General features: G+C 37.9%; 1 long non-coding RNA gene across 3 annotated transcripts; it reads left to right on the top strand.

The window, feature by feature from the left end:
• The first annotated feature begins 7 nt into the window (after positions 1-7).
• On the top strand, positions 8-20,612 carry LOC137756212 (uncharacterized). 3 transcript variants are annotated; one of them, XR_011072208.1, is made up of 7 exons: positions 8-93; positions 303-447; positions 1,169-1,272; positions 2,375-2,480; positions 4,421-4,461; positions 19,120-19,234; positions 19,731-20,612. It is a non-coding gene; the product is annotated as an uncharacterized lncRNA (long non-coding RNA). The 3 variants fall into 3 exon arrangements; XR_011072206.1 differs by lacking the exon at positions 8-93 and having other exon boundaries at positions 191-447; positions 19,731-20,611; XR_011072207.1 differs by lacking the exons at positions 8-93; positions 4,421-4,461 and having other exon boundaries at positions 191-447; positions 19,731-20,611.
• The last annotated feature ends 913 nt before the right edge of the window (positions 20,613-21,525 follow it).

The following is a 21,525-nucleotide window of genomic DNA, read 5'->3' as shown; positions in this document are numbered from 1 at the left end:
CGTACCCGGGGGCGGGGCTTAGGATTGACGGCTCGCGCCCTCCCGTCCCTTCCCCGGGGCCGCGCTGGCCCCGCCTCCCGGCCGCTCCGTAAGGTAAGGAAATAGCAGAGTAGGGGAGGCGGGGCGGCGGGGCGGCGGGGCGGCGGGGCGGCGGGGCGGCGGGGCGGCGGGGCGGCGGGGCGGCGGGGCGGCGGGGCGGCGGCAGCGGTTCGTTGGCTGGTGTGGCCATATAACCTACTTGTAAGCCAAGTTCTTGTCTGCGGGCCTCTGCCTGGCCCTAAATATGTGCTCTCGAATCTTAGTGACCAAGTGATCGCCAAGGCCGCATCAGACAAGGGTGGGGTGTCGGTGCCTTTGTCTACAACGGAAGATGGCGACGGGCAGGGTGTGAGAAAATGGCCGCCAGGATCACATGTTTTGCTGAGTATACCCACCTGAAATGACTAGGTTAGCTGCTCCCAGCAACCGTCCCGGCTTGCGGGGTCCCAGAGAAACCCTGAGGGAGCCGCTCAGAGCTCTTTGTGCAGCAGCGCAGATCCACGGCCAGGCCTACAAACCGAACAACTGGAAGCCTCTCCCACCCATTTGCCTTCTTCCCCTCCTCCTCCCTCCCTCCCTCAGGCCCCAGAGCAGCCTCTGCTGGAGGGAATGGATTTACCTCTGGAGTGGGGGCAAGTAAGGGTTTCTTCAGAAGCCATCTCAGGGAGCTCCTGACCTAGCTGGAGAATGAGGTCTCCCCCTTAAAAGAGTAATTATTAGTCTGAAAATGTCTTCTTCCTGATAGTTTAGTTCCAGCCACTCCTCTTTCTCTAGCCTAAACCTTGGGGTGAGGCCGAGCCCCGCTACCCCAAGGATATCAACCTCTAGTATATCCAGGCAGAAAATGACTCCCTCTGCCTACTCCTACGTCTTACATACGAAGGACTCACTGCCCCTACATCCATGGAAGGCTTCTAAACTCTTACCCTAGAGAAACACAACTCCTCTGGACCCCAAACCAGCCCTGGCCACCTTCACCTTCCCCCCTGCATTAGCAAATTCTTCCTTTTTCTTTAAGACCTAACTCTTGTCGCTTCTATGAACTTTCCCAGCTGAGTGAGAAACTCAGAGCACCTTGTTGCATCTATCACTTAGTACTGTAATCATTTATGTGGCTGTATCTCCACAGGAGAGTGAACTCCCTGAGACTAGGGGCCATATATCTTCGTGCCCTCAGCAGGACCCAGCACAAGACTGGTACAAGGCAAGCTTCAGCAAATGTTTGTTAAATGGGTAAGTTTACAGGCCTACACCACAAATCAATGGGAAATGGACATTTTAGTAGATAGCGCTGGGAAATTTGGCTCACCATAATGAGAAAAATAAAACTGGATCCCTATTTTTTTCCACATGAGAGGGTGGAGAATATCTTTGTGACCTGGGACTGTGGAAGGACTTTTTAAACAAAGTCACAAATGCACAAACCATGAGGAAAAAATTTGTGATGAAGTCTTTGATAGGAATGAAAATTGGTATTACTACTTTGGAAAACAATTAAGAAGTAATCAGAATAGTTAAAGATGGCCCTGGGACCCAGCAATTCTGTTAGAGATGTGCATATATATATGTTAAGTCCTAGGGAAATTCTTAAACATATGCACAAGGAGGCATGTGCAAGAATATTCATTGCAAAATAAAGATAAAAAGAAAACAATCAAGAAAAGAATATTCATTGCAGAACTGTTAGTAATAGAGAAAAAAATCTGAACAATCTAAAAGTTCACCAAAAGGAGAATAAATAAATAGTGGTATAGCCACACAACAGAATACTATATACAACAGTGAAAAAAATGAACCAGACAGAATTGGGTATATCAATCCAGATAAATTTCAGAAACATAATGCTGTGATAAAATGCAAGTTGTGGAAGGATACATGATGTGTGAGACCATTTATATAGTTTTTTTTAAACTAGAAAACAATGCACTATGTTGCTTATCAATTACATAGATATGTAAACAATATTTTTTAAACAAGGAATTAAACACCAAATGCAGAATGGTGATTACCGCTGGGGAACAAAATGAGAGAGAAATACACAGGGGACTTTGACTGTTTGTCTGATATTTTATCTGGGTAATAGGTACATGGGTGTGTGCTATATTATTCTTCATACTTATTTGTATGCCTGAAGTATTTCATATTTTTTTAGAAAGACTATGAGGATCTATAACAAAATTAATGGTGTCTAAATCTAGATCAGTGGTTCTCAAACTTGGGCTGCAGCAGAATCACTTGAGAGAGCTTGTTAAAATACCAGATGCTGGGCCCCACACCCAGAATTGTGTTTTAGTTAAGTCTGTAGTAGAGCCCAGGAATTTGCATTTCTAACAAGTTCCCAGGTGGTGGTGGTGATGATGATGATGATGATGATGAAGAAGAAGATGATGATGATGATGATGATGATGATGATGAAGCTGCTGCTGCTGCTGCTAGTCCAGGTACCACATTTTGAGAACTGCTGACAGAGAAAATGAAATTATCAATAAATTTAGTTTTCTTCATCGTGCTTTTCTTTGTTTTCCATGTATTCAATGAGTGAGTGTTACCTTAGGGAGAGGTTTTTGTTGTTTTTTAAATTCTCTTTCATCTCTACTTCCCACTCTCATTTCCTTCATGTAGGCAAGCATTTTAAAGTGTTTTATGCATATCTTTTTGTTTATATGTGTTCTTGCAAAACATGTATTGTTGTTTTACATGCATGTATTTCCCCCAAATTTTCATTTTTCCATTTTTCAAAATTCAGAACAGTTGAAAAAATAGTACAATGAAAGCCCATATACTCTTAATAGTTTGCCAAATTTGTTCTACTTCTCTTTATATGTATATGTATACATCTTGCAGGCAGTATAACAGCTCACCCCTAAAAACTTCAGCACACATCTACTAGAATAAGGACATTCTCCTGCATAACCACAATACCATTATCACACCTAAGAAAACTTACTAATTCAATAATACCATCAAAGATACCCTATATTCAAATTTTCCAGTTGAGCCCAAAATGTTCTTAGACCTGCTCTGATTTTTTGATCCCAGTATCTAATTAAGGTTTGTGTATTACGTTTGGTTGTTGTAGCACTTTAACCTCTTTTAGTCTAAAATAGTACCCCTAGATTTTGTGTGTGTTTGATATTACACTGATACTTTTCAAGAGTCCAGGCCAGTTTCTTGTAGAATGTCCCACAGAATATCTGTATTCATCTGCTCTTTCCACATGATTAGATTCAGGTTAAATAATTTCAGCAATAACGGTACATAGAGGATACCGCTTACTTCATATTGTAACTCCTCAGGAGGCACATAACACCAGGTTGTCCCACTGTGGAGAATGTTTTGTGTCTGTGCATTTTTGTTTTATATAAATGGTATCTCAATCTGTTTCTTACTTTTTTCATTCAGCCTTTTGTTTTTAAAGTCTATCCATATTGCTGTGTATACATCTAATCCATTGCTTCTAACTGCTCATGCTAACCAGTGTGCCTTCACCACATTTTCCCTGAATATTCCCCCGATAATGGACAGCAAGATTGCCTCCAGCTCCATGACACCACAAGTAATACTGTGATGAACATCCTTGTGCATGTCTCCTTATTGGCCTGTATGAGAATTTCTTTTGAAACATATACCCAGGAACAGAATGATTGTATCATAAAGTGTGCATATACTTAGTTTGACTAAGAATACTAATACTGCTAAATGGTTCTCTGGGATGGCTACACCAGTCCAGTTTTACCACCAGTGTACAAAGATTCCTGGATCCCTACATCCTCACTGACACTTGACATTTTCCAGCTTTCTAGTTTTTACTGGTCTAATAGGTTTAATAGGTATTACTATATCTTACCTTGCTTTAGTTTACATTTCTCTGATTATTAATTAATTTTTATTTTTGGCCATGTCTCGCGGCTTGTGGGATCTTAGTCCCCCCGACCAGGGATTGAACCTGTGCCCTCAGCAGTGAAAGCACAGAGTCCTAACCACCGGACCACCAGGGAATTCCCACTAATTAATTTTTGAGCATCTCTTTAGATGTGTGTCAAACGCCACTTCTGTAAATTGCCTGCTTGTATAGTTGGGCCATTTTTTCTATTAGGGTTCCTATCTTTCCTGTTGATTTGCTAGAGTTCCTTATATAGTCTAGCTATTAGTCCCCTGTTGGTTTCAGTTCCCTGAAACCAACAGGATTCTCCCCCTGTTTTAACTTTGCCCATGATAGCCATCTTTGAACAGAAACTGTTAATTTTAATGTAGTCAAATGCATCACATTTTTGCTTTATGGTTTTTGGTTTGGGGGGTTTTACTTAAAAAGTAGTAAAAAAAAAAAGATATTCTTCTATTTTTTTTCTATTAACTTTATAGTTTTACCTTTCACCTTTAGGTTTTAATCCATTTAGAATCCATGCTCATATGTGGTGATAGGTAAGTATGCAATTTTATTTTTTCCACATAGTGAGCCACATTTCCCACCACCAAATACTAAACAATCCTTCCTTTTTCATTGATTTACCATGCCACCTTTGTCATATATTATGAAACATACACACATAGGTCTGTTTCTGTTCTTGTACTAATACCACCTTGTTTTTAATATTTTGTAACGTATCTTAAATCTGATAGGGCAAGTCCCCTCCTCTTTAGTCTTCTTTTGGGTTGTCTTAACTATATCTCTGCATAAATTTTAAAAAGATTTTATCAAGCTCTTCAAAAAACCAACTGTAATTTTGATTAGGATTGCACTGAATTTATAGATTAATTTGGGGGCGTTGACACCATCAAAATATTAACTTGTCCCATCCAAGATCATGGAATATCTCCTCATTTGTTCAGTTCACCTTCTATCTGTGCTCTTTATTAAGAGTTTAAAGTTTTCTCTTTAGAATTTTTGTGTGTTTTTACTAATTTAATTCCTAGTGGCTTTACAGTTTTTGTTACTATTCTGAATATTTTTATTTTTTGAATAGATAATATACATGCATTTTGAATAGCAAAACTATATAAAAATTATACTTTGAGAATAGTCACTCATCTTTGTCCATTCTACCCAGTTGCCACCATACACACTGCCCACAGTTACCAGTTTTATTCATTTATTTTTTTATTCTTCATGCAGATACAAACAAGTATAAATGTATATCCTATTCCATCTCCCTCTTTCTTACACAAAAGGTAACATACTATACATACAGTTATACATGTTGCTTTTTTCACGTGATATATCCTGCAGGTCCTTACATATCAGAGCATTAGAAAGTTTCCACTACATAGAAAGTCATGTAGTATGACTTGAAACTGTTGAAAGCTGAGAAAGTGTTACATTATGTGGATGTGTAATAGTTTATTTAATGACTGCAATACCCTACTGATGGATGTTCAGGGTATTTTCAGCCCTTTGGTATTACAAATGGTGCCATAATGAATAGACATTTCATATGTATGCAGATATTTCTATAGGATAAATTCTAAGAATCACATTTGTAACTTTGGTAGATATTGCCAAAATTTCCCTCCGTAGGTGTACCATTTTGCACTTACCACCCATGTATGAGTTCATGTGTTTCACCACCACCTCACTCAGAAAGTGTATCATTAAAGACTTTCGGATTTTTGACAGTGTGATAGGTGAGAAACAGTATCTCACTGTAGTTTTAATTGACATTTCTCTTATGATGAGTGAGGTTGAGCATCTTTTCATATGTTTAAGGGTCATTTTTGTCTTTTCCTGTGAGTTGTCTATTTATATGCTCTGTTTATTTTCTCGATTTCTACAAGCTTGTTATATAATTAGAGAAATTAGACCTTTGTAAATGATATCAGTTGTCAATATTTTTTTCCCAGTTTGTTGTTCTTTTGACTTTGCTAATGGATTTTTTTTCCAAGCAAATTTTACTTTATTTTTATGTAAACAAATTTATCTATGTTTTCTTTTATGGATTCTAGATTTTGATTTGTACTTTTGTGATAGATTGCATTAATGACCCCAATTTTTTATGTGTCTCCACACCCTTTGGTAGTGCCCTCCCATACTGACTGAGTTTGGCCATATAATTTACTTCAACCAACAGGATAGTAGCAAATTTGATTTAAGCAGAGACCTGAGAAAGCTCTTGCATATTCTGCTTCCTCTCTTGGACCCCTGCCACTGCTATGAGAACATACCCAGGCTAGTCTGCTGGAGGGATGTGAGAGACATATAGAAATGAGCCTGGTCCTCCCAGCCAAGGCATCCTGTAGCAGCCAACCTCCAGCCAAGCCACCAACTTAGTGCAGACACATGAGCTGGCAGAGCTGAGATCAACAGAGCCTGATCCAGCGTGTAGAGCCTCTCAGCTGACCATAGACTCTGTCTAAGTTTGGATATCTAAATATTCATTTTGGTTTTTTATAGAGAATTATTGTAGCAGTAGTCCCCCATCATCGTTCTTCCTTTTCAGAGAGATTCTGGCTGTGCTTGTTTGTTATTTTTCCATTTGATCTTTAATTCAGCTTGTCTAGTTTCAGAAAAAGAAAAAATATGGTATTTGTAATTAGCTTATACTAAATTTGTAAATTAATTTTACATCTTTATGATTTTGAGTCTTCCTATTTAAGAAAATGGGGTGCCTTTCTATTTGTTTCTTCATAGTGTTACAGATGTTTTCTCTTGAAGGATTTAGACATTTCTTGTTAAGTTTGTTTCTAGGTGTTTGCTGTAGACTGAATGTTTGTGTCTGCCCGCACCCCCCGAATTTTACGTTGAAACCTAACCCCCAATGTGATAGTGTTTGGAGGTAGAACCTTTGGCAGGTGATTAGATCATGAGATTGGAGCCCTCACGACTGGGAATAGTGCCCTTATAAAAGAGACCCAAGAGAGCTCCCTTGCCACTCCTGCCATGTGAGAACACAGTGAGAAGATGGCTGGCTATGAACCAGGACGTGGGCCCTCCCCAGACATAAAATCTTTGAGTGTCTTGATCTTGGACTTCCCAGCCTCTAGAACTGTGAATAATAAATTTCGGTTGTTTATAAGCCAACCAGTCTGTGGTATTCTGTTATAGCAGACCCAACAGACTAAGACAGTATTTTATCTTTTTTGTTGCTGTGATAAATGGAGCCTTCTCTTCCATATATCTTCTAACTGAATGATTTCTATATATTAATTTTATATACTGCTACCTTGCTGAGTTCTCTTGTTTGTAATAGTTTTCTATTGGTTTGCTTGGGTTTTCTGGCTCTACAGTCTTATCTATAAGTAATGATAGCTTTACCTCCTCCATTCCAATTGTAATTTCTAATTTCTTTTTCTTTTCTAATCACAATGCTTTTACTACCTCCAATATAATGTTAAATTGTAGTGGAGAGAGTAGATACCCTTGTGAGTTTAGCATATAAATGCTGCTAGTGTTTCCTGGTTAAGTGAAGTGCTGGATTGCTGGATTTGGGGATGGATGGATGGATGGATAGATAGATAGGCAGACATAATTATATTAAGGAAGAAGTTTTTATAAAGAATTTTTTGTAAAGGATGGGTATTGAATTTTGTCAAATGGTTCTTTGGCATCTCTGAAAATGATGATATGATTTTTCTCCTTAGATTCAACAAGATGTTAGATTGTATTAATGGATTTCCTAATATTGAATGATTTTTGCATTCTTGGAAATAAACTCCACATAGTCATGGATTCTGTTTGCTAATATTTTATTTAGGATTTTGCATCGATATTCATAAGTGAAGATTGGTTTATATCATTTTCTTTTTCTTGTGAAATCTTTGTTAGATCTTGATATCAATGTTATACTCACTTCATAAAAAGAATATGAAGGTGTTCCTTCTTTATCTAGGATCAGGAAAATAAAAATAGCATTCAAATGATCTGCTTTTCAGTGTTAGCAGACTTCCCCTGTGAAATCATCATGGCCCAGTGCTTTTGGTGGAAAGTAGCTCTTTATAACTTTTTCTATTTCTTCCATGGAAATTGGTCTATATGGACTTTTCTCTTTTAGAGTTTTGGTAAATTATATTTTCCTAGGATGTTTTCCATTTCTTCAAGGTCTTTAAAACGATTTGCATAGAGTTGCATGAGGAAGTCCTTTATAATGTTTAAAATGTCCTCTTACTATGGTTATGTCCAACTTTTCATTTCCTGGTTTGTGTCTTTGTGCTTTCTCCTTTTCTTGATTATTATTTAATGGCTTATATATTTCTTTTTCACAGAATTGGTTAATCTATTTATTTATTAGTTCTGTTACCTGTTTTCTAACTCCTTTATTTGAACTTTTCTCTTTGTTAATTCTTTCCTTCTGTTCCCCTTAAGTTTATTCTGTTTCTCTTTCACTAACTTTCTGAGTTGGGTTCATTTAATTTTTTCCCTTGTTTTTAGTATAAGTATTTTGAGGCAATGAACTTTTCTCTGACTGCTGCTTTATCTGAACCCATAGATTCTGATATGTAATGTTTTCATTATTATTATTGTCTAGAAATTCAGCAATTTTGGTTTGAGTTTGCCCTTTGACCCAAGAATTGTTTGACAGAGAGTTTTTATATATTCAGATGGAAGATCTTTTTTACATTGATTTCTACTTTTATCCAGTTGTGATCAGAAAACATTGTCAGTATTAGTTCTACATTTTGGAATTTATTGAGATTTTCTTCTTGGCCTAATATTGATTTTGTTGTTTAGGTTTTCTGTATTCTTACTGGGTTTTTGTTGCTGTTGGTGTTCATTTGATCTGTCCTGGAATGAGAAAGGAGAGTTAAATTTCTCCTGTTTTTAGTGTGTTTCAATCTATTATCGATTTCTCCTTGTATCTCTTAATATTTCAGCTTTGTGAAAGTTGCTATGTTATTTGATACAAAAATACTCATAACTTTATATTTTCATTGTGAATTGTGGCCTTTTTTGTCTCAATGCTTTTTTGTAATAAGCTTTTTATTTCAGAATAATTTTAGTTTTATAGAACCCTTCATCTAGTTGCCCCTCATGTTAATATCTTATATGACTACATCTGTGAAAACTAAGAGATTAGCATTAGTACATTGCTATTAACTAAACTCCTGACTTTATTCAGATTTCACCAGTTTTTCCACTAATATCCTTTTTCTGTTCCAGGCTCCAAACCAGAATCCCACATTGCATTTAGTCATCATATCTCCTCCAACCTGTGGACAGTTCCTTAGTCTTTCCTTTTCATGACATTGACAGTCAATTAATGCCTTTCATTCTGACTTTCTAACTTGGCTGATAATTAAGATTACAACCTCTGCTTTCTTTATTTGCATTTGACTGGTACACCTTTGCCCTTCTTGTATTTTTAACCTCTCTGAATCTATTTGTTTTAGTTGACTCTTGAATACAGTAGTTGGGTTTTGCTCAGGGATCCAATAAAAAATGTTTTTCTTTAAATAGATGAGCTGAGACCATTTATATTTATTGATACAAAAGATGTTTGGTGTTAATATTGTCACATTATTTTAAGTTTCATTTTCTTTTTTAACTATATTTTTATATATTAAAATCATGTTACTATGTAGTCTATTTTGTTTGATTTTTTTATCAGTTAACACTCAATTTTTTTTTGTTTTATTTTTTGAATTTATGAATTTTATTTATTTTTTTTTATACAGCAGGTTCTTATTAGTTATCCATTTTATACATACTAGTGTATATATGTCAATCCCCATCTCCCTATTCATCACAACAACACCACACCCCCGGCACGTTCCCCCCTTGGTGTCCATATGTTTGTTCTCTACATCTGTGTCTCTATTTCTGCCCTGCAAACCGGTTCATCTGTACCATTTTTCTACGTTCCACACATATGTGTTAATATATGATATTTGTTTTTCTCTTTCTGACTTACTTCACTCTGTATGACAGTCTCTAGATCCATCCACGTCTCTACAAATGACCCAATTTCGTTCCTTTTTATGGCTGAGTAATATTCCCTTGTATATATGTACCACATCTTCTTTATCCATTCGTATGTCAATGGGCATTTAGGTTGCTTCCATGACCTGGCTATTGTAAATAGTGCTGCAATGAACATTGGGGTGCATGTGTCTTTTTGAATTACGGTTTTCTCTGGGTATATGCCTAGTAGTGGGATTTCTGGGTCATATGGTAATTCTATTTTTAGTTTTTTAAGGAACCTCCATACTGTTCTCCATACTGGCTATATCAATTTACATTCCCACAGCAGTGCAAGAGGGTTCCCTTTTCTCCACACCCTCTCCAGCATTTGTTGTTTGTAGATTTTCTGATGATGCCCATTCTAACTGGTGTGAGGTGATACCTCATGGTAGTTTTGATTTGCATTTCTCTAATAATTAGTGATGTTGAGCAGCTTTTCATGTGATTCTTGGCCATCTGTATGTGTTCTTTGGAGAAATGTCTATTTAGGTCTTCTGCCCAGTTTTGGATTAGGTTGTTTGTTTTTTTAATATTGAGCTGCATGAGCTGCTTGTAAATCTTGGAGATTAATCCTTTGTCAGTTGATTCGTTTGCAAATATTTTCTCCCATTCTGAGGGTTGTCTTTTCGTCTTGTTTGTAGTGTCCTTTGCTTTGCAAAAGCTTTTAAGTTTCATAGGTCCCATTTGTTTATTTTTGTTTTTATTTCCATTACTCTAGGAGGTGGATCAAAAAAGATCGTGCTGTGATTTATGTCAAAGAGTGTTCTTCTTATGTTTTCCTCTAAGAGTTTTATAGTGTCCAGTCTTACATTTAGGTCTCTAATCCATTTTGAGTTTATTTTTGTGTATGATGTTAGGGAGTGTTCTAATTTCATTCTTTTACATGTAGCTGTCCAGTTTTCCCAGCACCACTTATTGAAGAGACTGTCTTTTCAACATTGTATATCCTTGCCTCCTTTGTCATAGATTAGTTGACCATAGGTGCGTGGGTTTATCTTTGGGCTTTCTATCCTGTTCCATTGATCTATATTTCTGTTTTTGTGCCAGTACCATATTGTCTTGATTACTGTAGCTTTGTAGTATAGTCTGAAGTCAGGGAGTCTGATACCTCCTGCTCCGTTTTTTTCCCTCAAGACTGCTTTGGCTAGGGCTTCCCTGGTGGCGCAGTGGTTAAGAATCCACCTGCCAATGCAGGGGACACAGGTTCAAGCCCTGGTCCGGGAAGATCCCACATGCCGCAGAGCAACTAAGCCCGTGCACCACAACTACCGAGCCTGTGCCCTGGAGCCACGAGCCACAACTACTGAGCCCGCGTGCTGCAACTACTGAAGCCCACGCACCTAGAGCCCGTGCTCCACAACAAGATACACCACCACAATGAGAACCCTGTGCACCGCAAGGAAGAGTAACCCCCACTTGCTGCAACTACAGAAAAGCCCGCGCGCAGCAACAAAGACCCAATGCAGCCAAAAATAAAATAAATAAAATACATAAATTAAAAAAAAAAACAGACTGCTTTGGCTATTCGGGATCTTTTGTGCCTCCATACAAATTTTAAGATTTTTTGTTCTAGTTCTGTAAAAACTGCCATTGGTAATTTGATAGGGATTGCATTGAATCTGTAGATTGCTTTGGGTAGTATAGTCATTTTCACAGTATTAATTCTTCCAATCCAAGAACATGGTATATCTCTCCATCTGTTGGTATCATCTTTAATTTCTTTCATCAGTGTCTTATAGTTTTCTGCATACAGGTCTTTTGTCTCCCTAGGTAGGTTTATTCCTAGGTATTTTATTCTTTTTGTTGCAATGGTAAATGGGAGTGTTTCCTTAATTTCTCTTTCAGATTTTTCATCATTAGTGTATAGTAATGCAAAAGATTTCTGTGCATTAATTTTGTATCCTACAACTTTACCAAATTCATTGATTAACTCTAGTAGTTTTCTGGTGGCATCTTTATGATCCTCTATGTATACTATCATGTCATCTGCAAACAGTGACAGTTTTACTTCTTCTTTTCCAATTTGTATTCCTTTTATTTATTTTTCTTCTCTGATTGCCATGACTAGGACTTCCAAAACTATGTTGAATAATAGTGGTGAGAGTGGACATCCTTGTCTCATTCCTGATCTTAGAGGAAATGCTTTCAGTTTTTCACCATTGAGAATGATGTTTGCTGTGGGTTTGTCATATACGGCCTTTATTATTTTGAGGTAGGTTCCCTCTATGCTCACTTTCTGGAGAGTTTTTACCATAAATGAGTGTTGAATTTTGTCAAAAGCTTTTTCTGCATCTATTGAGATGATCATATGGTTTTTATTCTTCGATTTCTTAATATGGTGTATCACATAGATTGATTTGCATATATTGAAGAATCCTTGCATCCCTGGGATAAATCCCACTTGATCATGGTGTATGATCCTTTTAATGTGTTGTTGGATTCTGTTTGCTAGTATTTTGTGGAGGATTTTTGCATCTATATTCATCAGTGATATTGGTCTGTAATTTTCTTTTTTTGTAGTGTCTTTGTCTGGTTTTGGTATCAGGGTGATGGTGGCCTCGTAGAATGAGTTTGGGAGTGTTCCTTCCTCTGCAGTTTTTTTGGAAGAGTTTGAGAAGGAGGGGTGTTAGCTCTTCTCTAAATGTTTGATAGAATTCACCTGTGAAGCCGTCTGGTCCTAGACTTTTGTTTGTTGGAAGATTGTTAATCACAGTTTCAATTTCATTACTTGTGATTGGTGTGTTCATATTTTCTATTTCTTCCTGGTTCAGTCTTGGAAGGTTATACCTTTCTAAGAATTTCTCCATTTCTTCCAGGTTGTCCATTTTATTGGCATAGAGTTGCTTGTAGTAGTCTCTTAGGATGCTTTGTATTTCTGCGGTGTCTGTTGTAACTTCTTTTTCATTTCTAATTTTATTGATTTGAGTCCTCTCCCTTTTTTTCTTGATGAGTCTGGCTAATGGTGTATCAGTTTTGTTTATCTTCTCAAAGAACCAGCTTTTAGTTTTATTGATCTTTGCTATTGTTTTCTTTGTTTCTGTTTCAGTTATTTCTACTCTGTTCTTTATGATTTCTTTCCTTCTACTAACTTTGGGTTTTGTTTGTTCTTCTTTCTCTAGTTCCTTTAGCTGTAAGGTTAGGTTGTTTATTTGAGATTTTTCTTGTTTCCTGAGGTAGGCTTGTATTGTTATAAACTTCCCTCTTAGAACTGCTTTTGCTGCATCCCATAGGTGTTGGATCGTCATGTTTTCATTGTAATTTGTCTCTAGCTATTTTTTGATTTCCTCTTTGATTTCTTCAGTGATCTCTTGGTTATTTAGTAACGTAGTGTTTAGCCTCCATGTGTTTGTGTTTTTTACGTTTTTTTTTCCCTCTGATTGATTTCTAATCTCATAGCGTTGTGGTCAGAAAAGATGCTTGATATGATTTCAATTTTCTTATATTTACTGTGGCTTGATTTGTGACCCAAGATGTGATCTATCCTGGAGAATGTTCCGTGTGCACTTGAAAAGAAAGTGTAATCTGCTGTTTTTGGATGGAATGTCCTATATATATCAATTAAATCTATCTGGTCTATTGTGTCATTTAAAGCTTCTGTTTCCTTATTTATTTTCACTTTGGATGATCTGTCCATTGGTGTAAGTGAGGTGTTAAAGTCCCCCACTATTATTGTGTTACTGTCGATTTCCTCTTTTAGAGCTGTTAGCAATTGCCTTATGTATTGAGGTGCTCCTATGTTGGGTGCATATATATTTATAATTGTTATATCTTCTTCTTGGATTGATCCCTGGATCATTATGTAGTGTCCTTCCTTGTCTCTTGTAACATTCTTTATTTTAAAGTCGATTTTATCTGATATGAGTATAGCTACTCCAGCTTTCTTTTGATTTCCATTTGCATGGAATATCTTTTTCCATCCCCTCACTTTCAGTCTGTATGTGTCCCTAGGTCTAAAGTGGGTCTCGTGTAGACAGCATATATATGGGTCTTGTTTTTGTATCCATTCAGCAAGCCTGTGTCTTTTGGTTGGAGCATTTAATCCATTCTCGTTTAAGGTAATTATCGATATGTATGTTCCTATGACCATTTTCTTAATTGTTTTGGGTTTGTTTTTGTAGGTCCTTTTCTTCTCTTGTGTTTCCCACTTAGAGAAGTTCCTTTAGCATTTGTTGTAGAGCTGGTTTGGTGGTGCTGAATTCTCTTAGCTTTTGCTTGTCTGTGTAAAGCTTTTGATTTCTCCATCAAATCTAAATGAGATCCTTGCCGGGTAGAGTAATCTTGGTTGTATGTTCTTCCCTTTCATCACTTTAAGTATATCATGCCACTCCCTTCTGGCTTGTAGAGTTTCTGCTGAGAAATCAGCTGTTAACCTTATGGGAGTTTCCTTGTATGTTATTTTCCCTTGTATGTATGGGAGTTTCCTTGTATGTACTTTTCCCTTGCTGCTTTCAATAATTTTTCTTTGTCTTTGATTTTTGCCAATTTGATTACTCTGTGTCTTGGCGTGTTTCTCCTTGGGTTTATCCTGTATGGGACTCTCTGTGCGTCCTGGACTTGGGTGGCTCTTTCCTTTCCCATGTTAGGGAAGTTTTCGACTGTAATCCCTTCAAATATTTTCTCGGGTCCTTTCTCTCTCTCTTCTCCTTCTGAGGACCCCTATAATGCGAATGTTGTTGCGTTTAATGTTGTCCCAGAGGTCTCTTAGGCTGTCTTCATTTCTTTTCATTCTTTTTTCTTTATTCTGTTCCACAGCAGTGAATTCCACCATTCTGTCTTCCAGGTCACTTATGCATTCTTCTGCCTCAGTTATTCTGCTATTGATTCCTTCTAGTGTATTTTTCATTTCAGTTATTGTATTGTTCATCTCTGTTTGTTCTTTAATTCTTCTAGGTGTTTGTTCTTTAATTCTTCTAGGTCTTTGTTAAACATTTCTTGCATCTTCTCGATCTTTGCCTCTGTTCTTTTTCCGAGTTCCTTGATCATCTTCACTATCATTATTCTGAATTCTTTTTCTGGAAGGTTTCCTACCTCCACTTCATTTAGTTGTTTTTCTGAGGTTTTATCTTGTTCCTCCATCTGGTGCATAGCCCTCTGCCTTTTCATCTTGTCTATCTTTCTGTGAATGTGGTTTTTTTTCTCCTTTCTTTTCAGTTGTCCTGACATTTAGAAAAGTTTATACTTTGGTCTAGTGATTAATTTTAGGTATCTTATTTTTTCTAGTTGTTTATTGCTAATGTATATAAATGTTTTTGATTTTTATAAGTTGATTTTGTACCTGGCAACCTTGCTGAACTCTTCTTAATTCTAATAGTATGTCAGCTGAATCTGTTGGTTTTATCTCTTCTCTTCCAGTCCTTACACGTCTCATTTCTTTTTCTCCCTTTATAGTATTAAACAAGACTTCCAGTTCTATGTTAAACAGTAGTTGGTGAGAGTAAGTATCTAGTCTTGTTCTTAATCTTCAAGGAGATGCATCTTAAGTTTCTCCATTTACTGCAAAATATGCTGTATAATTTTTGTATGTAACCTTCACCAAGGTAAGAAATTTGCCTTCTATTCGTATTTTTTAAAGAGTTTTCATCGTAAGTAGGCATGTAACATACTTTTTCTACATTAATTGAGATACTCATACGATTATTCTCCCTTAGTCTATTCATGTGGTAAATTACATTGATAGATTTTTCTGAGTTTGAATGCATTCTCCTTGCATTCTTGGAATTAACTCCATTTGATTGTGATGTATTTTTAAAATACTGTTGGATTCCATTAGCTAATATTTTATTTAAGATTTATGCATCTATATTCATAAGTGAAATGAGCCTATAATTTTCTTTAATTGTCCTTATCTGTTTTTAAAATCAAGACTTCAGGATTTTACTAGACAAATAAAATGAGCTAGGCAGCTTTCTCTCCTTTTCTATTTTCTGGAATAACTTATATAAGAAGAGAAGTAACTCCTGAGAGTCCCGCACACTACACCTGTAAATCCATCTGGGCCTGGATTTGGGGGGAAGGGATGTCCTTACCTACCATTTCAGTTTCATTAATGCCTAGTGGTCTATTCAAGTTCTCTACTTCCTATGCCATTTTTATCATTTTATATTTTTCTAGGAAAAAAACTTTACCTAGATCTTTCCAATTATTTCTGTATAGTTCCTAGCAGTCAGGTTTCTGGCTTGAGTACTTGGTGGTGCCTTCACAGAGAGGGGGGGCACAAGAGGAGCAGCATGTCTGTCATTTGGGGGCCAGAGGAAGTTTGGCTACCTCTACACTTTCAGCAAATCAATGGCTATATGTGATTCTCTGTTGCTTTGGATATTTGTGATTATGTATGAATGTGCACACTTCTATAAAGGTGTGTTTTTATACATGATGCTCTGGTGTGTTTCTGTTTATATGAAAATGTCAGGCTGAAAAAGAACAATTTTTCTGTGTAGTTATTTTTCTGTATCTGTTTGCATGGGTCCGTGAGCTGTGATGGGGGTATTTCCATGGTTCTCTCAATGTCCCTGTGTACATCAGCATCTCTGCCAGCTAGTAATTCATTCTGTGTGCTTTTCCATGTCTTGGAGTGTCTGCAACTGTGAGGGTTCTTGATTCTATGTGTATCTTTATGTCTCTGCACATGTCTTCATCTCTGAGGGTGGGGGATTATGTATGCATCTCTGTGTTTTACTGTAGAAATATATGCATGCAGTGCACATGCTACGTGGCAAGTTCAGACTCTCCAAGTCTGGAAGAAACATTACAACAGGAAATGCTCTGGATTCCAGCTTCCGGATGGAATTTCACTCAGAAAAATACCCCTTCCTGGTCCTCCCAATAACTGCAGCATTCTTTGTCTTTCTTGAAGAGGCTGAGTTGAGGGGGTTTATGCTAACCTTGACCTCAGAGGCCACGTCTTTCAGGAGGATTTGGCAGAGCCATGAAATTCCACACCCTGCCACTTGCCTCTTGCCAGGCCTACTGCTTCCTCCTAAACCCTTTTATAGCTCCACATTATCTACCAGACCAATTCCAATCTAAATTGTCCAGAGAGGCCAGAAGAAGACACAGGGAGATGAGGAGAAAGAAACAGAATAAGATTTTTATAAAGAAATAGATAAACAAAGATAGATATGGGAACAGGGGGATAGAGAAATGAGAACAAGGAGATAAAGAGACAGAGACCAAGAAATAGGTCCTGAATGGTAGGAACAGATAGTCAGAAATGGTGATAAAGAAGCAAAGAAGGTTGGGGACAGAGAGATGTACAGACAGATGGAATGGGCAGGGTAGAAAAAGAGGGACTGACAGAAATGAGGCTGGAATGTAGGGAGAGAGAGAGATGGGGACAGAGACACAGAGATTGGGGTCAGAAAGGCAGTTACATAAAACATGAGGATAGAGACACAGAGATGATAACAGCCATGTGGATAGAGAGAGACACAGAGATGATAACAGCCAGGTAGATAAAGAGAGTGACTGGGATTAGATAGACAAAGATAGAAATGGAGTTGGTGTTGAGGAGGAGGAGGAAGAGGTTGATGATATAGAAGCTAATATTTTTTTAATTGAAGTATAGTTGATTTACAATGTTTCAGGTGTACAGCAAAGTGATTCAATTATATATATATATATGTAAATATATAGGTATATATAGTCTTTTTCATATTCTTTTCCATTATAGGTTATTACAAGATATTGAATACAATTCCCTGTGCTATAGTAGGTCCTTGTTATTTATTTTTAGGAGCTAATATTTTTGAGCATTTGTTATATTTGAGGCATGGTTCTACAAGCTGTACATGTGTTAGTTCATTTAATGCTCTTGGTAACACTGCAGCAGGTACTGTTATCAGCCCTGTTTTACAGATGAGGACACTGAGGCACAGCAAGTCAGCAGCACAACTAGGATTGGAATCCAAACAGTCTAACACCAGAGGCCATACTCTTGACTACTCTGTCAGTGACAGAGAGATAGAGACAGACAGGGATCTGGGGACGAGACAGCAAACAGATGAAACACACATAGGGACAGAAAGATGGAAACAAGAGGCAGGCACATGAGGAGAGCCACCCAGCAAGAGAGATGGTAACAGAGGTAGAAAAGGGGTGATAGATGAGGAGAGACTCAAAGAGGGAAACAAGGGCAAGAAGACCAACATAGGGGTATGTGTGTGAGAGAGAAACAAAGAGAATGTAAATGTTAGTTGTGAGGGGGTGTGAGGCTGGGGTGAAGACAGAGACTGGAACAGAAAGGTGAGGATAGAAATAGAGAAAGATAGGTGGGGAACAGAGACAGATGAATGCAGCAACATAATAGAAAGATGAGAACTGGGAGACAGCCAGAGATAAGATAAATAGGTACAGAGTGATGGAGACAGAGGGGTGGACAGAAAAGAGGCCAAGGAGCCAAAGGAAATTGAAAGAGAAACAGAAAAGACAGAAATTTTGGAACACAAATTCAGAAACAGATGAGGTAGGGTAATATGGTATTATATATGTGAGGATGGAGACACAGACCAAGAGGAGAACCATAAGTTAGATGGGGACAGGATGGAGACAAGGCAACCCCCAACAGAGGCAGTGGAGAGAGAGTGAGAGCAAGAGCAAGAAAGGGAGAGATTGAGAGAGAATAGGAGAGAGAGGAAAGAGAAACCACCAGAGAGATGTAAACAGAAAGACGAGAGAGCAAAATAAGAGAAATGGGAGACATCTGAAAGGTGGTGACAGTGATGGTGAACTGGGGTGACAGTAAAAAATAAAAGAAATAGAGGCACAGTATGAAGTAATTTTGATTCAACAACCACTCACAAGTCTCGGATATATCAGGGCTGGCACTGGGCTGTGTGGTACCCAATAGGCTGTGAGCTCAGGAAGGCAGGGACTGGGCCTTTGTTATGCAATACTGTATCCTCCACCTACAGTATACTCCCAATCATGTGGAGGGCTACCATTTATTAAACATTAGGTACTGGGGACTGTGCATGCGTTTCATGGATTATGTTATTGAATCCTCACAACTCTGATGTAGTAGGTATTATTATCATCCCCTGTTTACAGATGGGGAAACAGACTTAGAGCAATGAGTAACTTACCCAGGGTCACACAGAGGAGCTAGGAGTGAAGCCCCAGCCTGGACCAATGATGAGAGTATGTCATGAACCAAGGATTAGGATGAACCCTGTTCTTTCTGTACACCCAAGGTGCAAAAAATCAAATTCCAGTCTGCCTGCCTCCAAGGCCTACATGTCTGACCACCATGCCACACTGCTCCAGTGAAGACTCACTCACAGACTGATGGAAGACTGCTGAACCAAGGTAAGTGTGTCCTGACTCCTTACACTCTGGAGCTCCCTCTATCTAGCGAAGGAGGATGACCTGGCTACCTCAGAGAGAGTGAGAAAAGTCCTGTGAGTGACAGGAATAAAACCCTGTGGGAGAACCTCGGCCAGGGAAAATCAGAGAATGCTTCCTGGAGGAGAAAGTAGTTCAAAGAGGCCAAAGACAGATTTACAGAGAGGTCAGTGAAGCTTCAGGGTCCCTCATTTGTCTCTTGCAAGGCCCTGCTTAACAATCAGCGAAAAATCAAAGAATACTGAAGATGTGTATTCTTCACTCTATAAGAAAATTGAAATGCCCTGACATCTTACAGCTCATATATGAAAGAAACTAAACAGGTTTTCCCAAATTTGACAATAGTCCTAAAAATGTACATTATTGTAAAGCTGAAACTTTTCTAAACTATCAATAGTAAAAAATTTCTATCAACCATGCTATTAAGAAAGACTGACTAATATTTCTCTTCTCTCTACAGAAAAATGATCTTATCTCATGCTTCAGTGACAAAATAAAAGCCATCAGACATGGGAGAATTGTTCCAGGACCTTCATCTTCCCACCACTGAATCCCTAAACCTCCCAGTATCTGTGTTCATCTTTTGTTTCATTCCTTCCTGTTACAATGAAGGGCCTGAGGACCTCTCCTTCTCTCTGAGGCCCAGTGCCCCAGACCCCAGCCCCTCCTTTCCCTTCCATTATTCCCTTTCTCTTCTGTGTTCCCGTCCGGTCCCTCTCTATGGTCTCTGGGTCTTTCCCAGCAGCAAACAAGCATGGTCTAGCATCTCCCATCTTAGAAAAATCATTCTTTGCCCCTCCTCCTACCATCACCTTAGCTCTCTGGGCTCTGTTCCCATTCACAGCCATGTTTCACAAGGAAATTGCCTACACACCTAGCTCCACTTTAGCAGGATAGGGGGCAGTGTTTTATTCCCTCTGACCTCAGGGAGGGTCCTGTAACAATCTACCCTCCCACCAGCACTCTATCCAATTATTCCTGCTTTTCAAATTTTATTTATTTTTCATGATAATACATTATAAATTTTATAATATACATATCTGTACAGTTTGAATAAATTATAAAACAAATACCTATGTACCTGTACCCATCACCCAGCTTCAAAAACAAATCATTTCTGAATGACAAAACCCGCCATGTAGCCCTCCCCAGTCACATCTCCTTCCCCTCCCTGAGGTAACCAGTGTCATTTTTCATGCCTTGCTTTTTTGTATGGTTTTACAACATATTACTGCATCCATATATTGTATAATTTTGAATGTTCAACTTTATATAAACATATTCTTTCATGACTTTTTTGAATCAGTATTAGGTTTCCTGAGTTTTATCCATGTTGATACATGTAGCTGGAGTTCATTTATTTAATTATAATATTCCATTGTATAAATATGTCTCAATTTATTCATCTTATTTTCTTGTTTCTGTTTCTTGCTGTTTCAAACAGGCTTTGGTGAACACTCTTGTAGTGTCTCCCAGTACACACATGTGAGGATTTCTCTAGGGGAGCGATTCTCAAACTTTCTGGTCTCAGGACTTCCTTTACATTCTTAAAAATCACTGCAGACCCTAAAAAGCTTTGGCGTATGTGGGTTATACCAACTGATACTTGCTGTATTAGAAATTAAAACTGAGAAAGCTTAAATATATTAATTTTAAAATAATAAGCCAGTTACATTTAACAAAAGTAACATTTTTATGAAAAATAACTATATTTTCCAAAACAAAATATAGTGAGAAGAGTGGCATTGTTTTACATTTTTGCAAATCTCTTTACTGTATGGCTTAATAGAAGACAGCTGGATTCTCGTATCTGCTTCTGCATTCAATCTGTTGTGATATTACATGTCATGTAGCCTCTGGAAAACTCCACTCTACGTACTTGAGAGAATGAGAGTAAAAGAAGCAAATAACATCTTTCTAGTATTACGGTTTTGGCTCCCCCAACCCCCATCCCTGCCCTCAGGATCCTCAGACCACATTGTGGGAACTACCGCTTTGGGATAGACACCTAAAATTGCTGGACCTAGAGTATGTGCATAGTTCAGCTTTACTAGAAAATGGCCAACATTTTCTAGAGTGGTTGTATCAGTTTACACTCCTACCAATGGTGTATCCATTCACTCTTCATCCATTCTGGTTTTCACCCCACCACTCCTCCAAAACTACTTATATCAAGGTCACTACCAACACCCATATTGCCGTATCCAATGGACCCTTTTCAATCCTCATTTTAGTTGACTTCTCAGCACTCTTAA

This window comes from Eschrichtius robustus, chromosome X (assembly GCF_028021215.1).
Source record: "Eschrichtius robustus isolate mEscRob2 chromosome X, mEscRob2.pri, whole genome shotgun sequence".
NCBI lineage: Eukaryota > Metazoa > Chordata > Mammalia > Artiodactyla > Eschrichtiidae > Eschrichtius > Eschrichtius robustus.
Note: the sequence above shows the minus strand (reverse complement) of the source record. Positions and strands in the feature narration are given on the sequence as shown.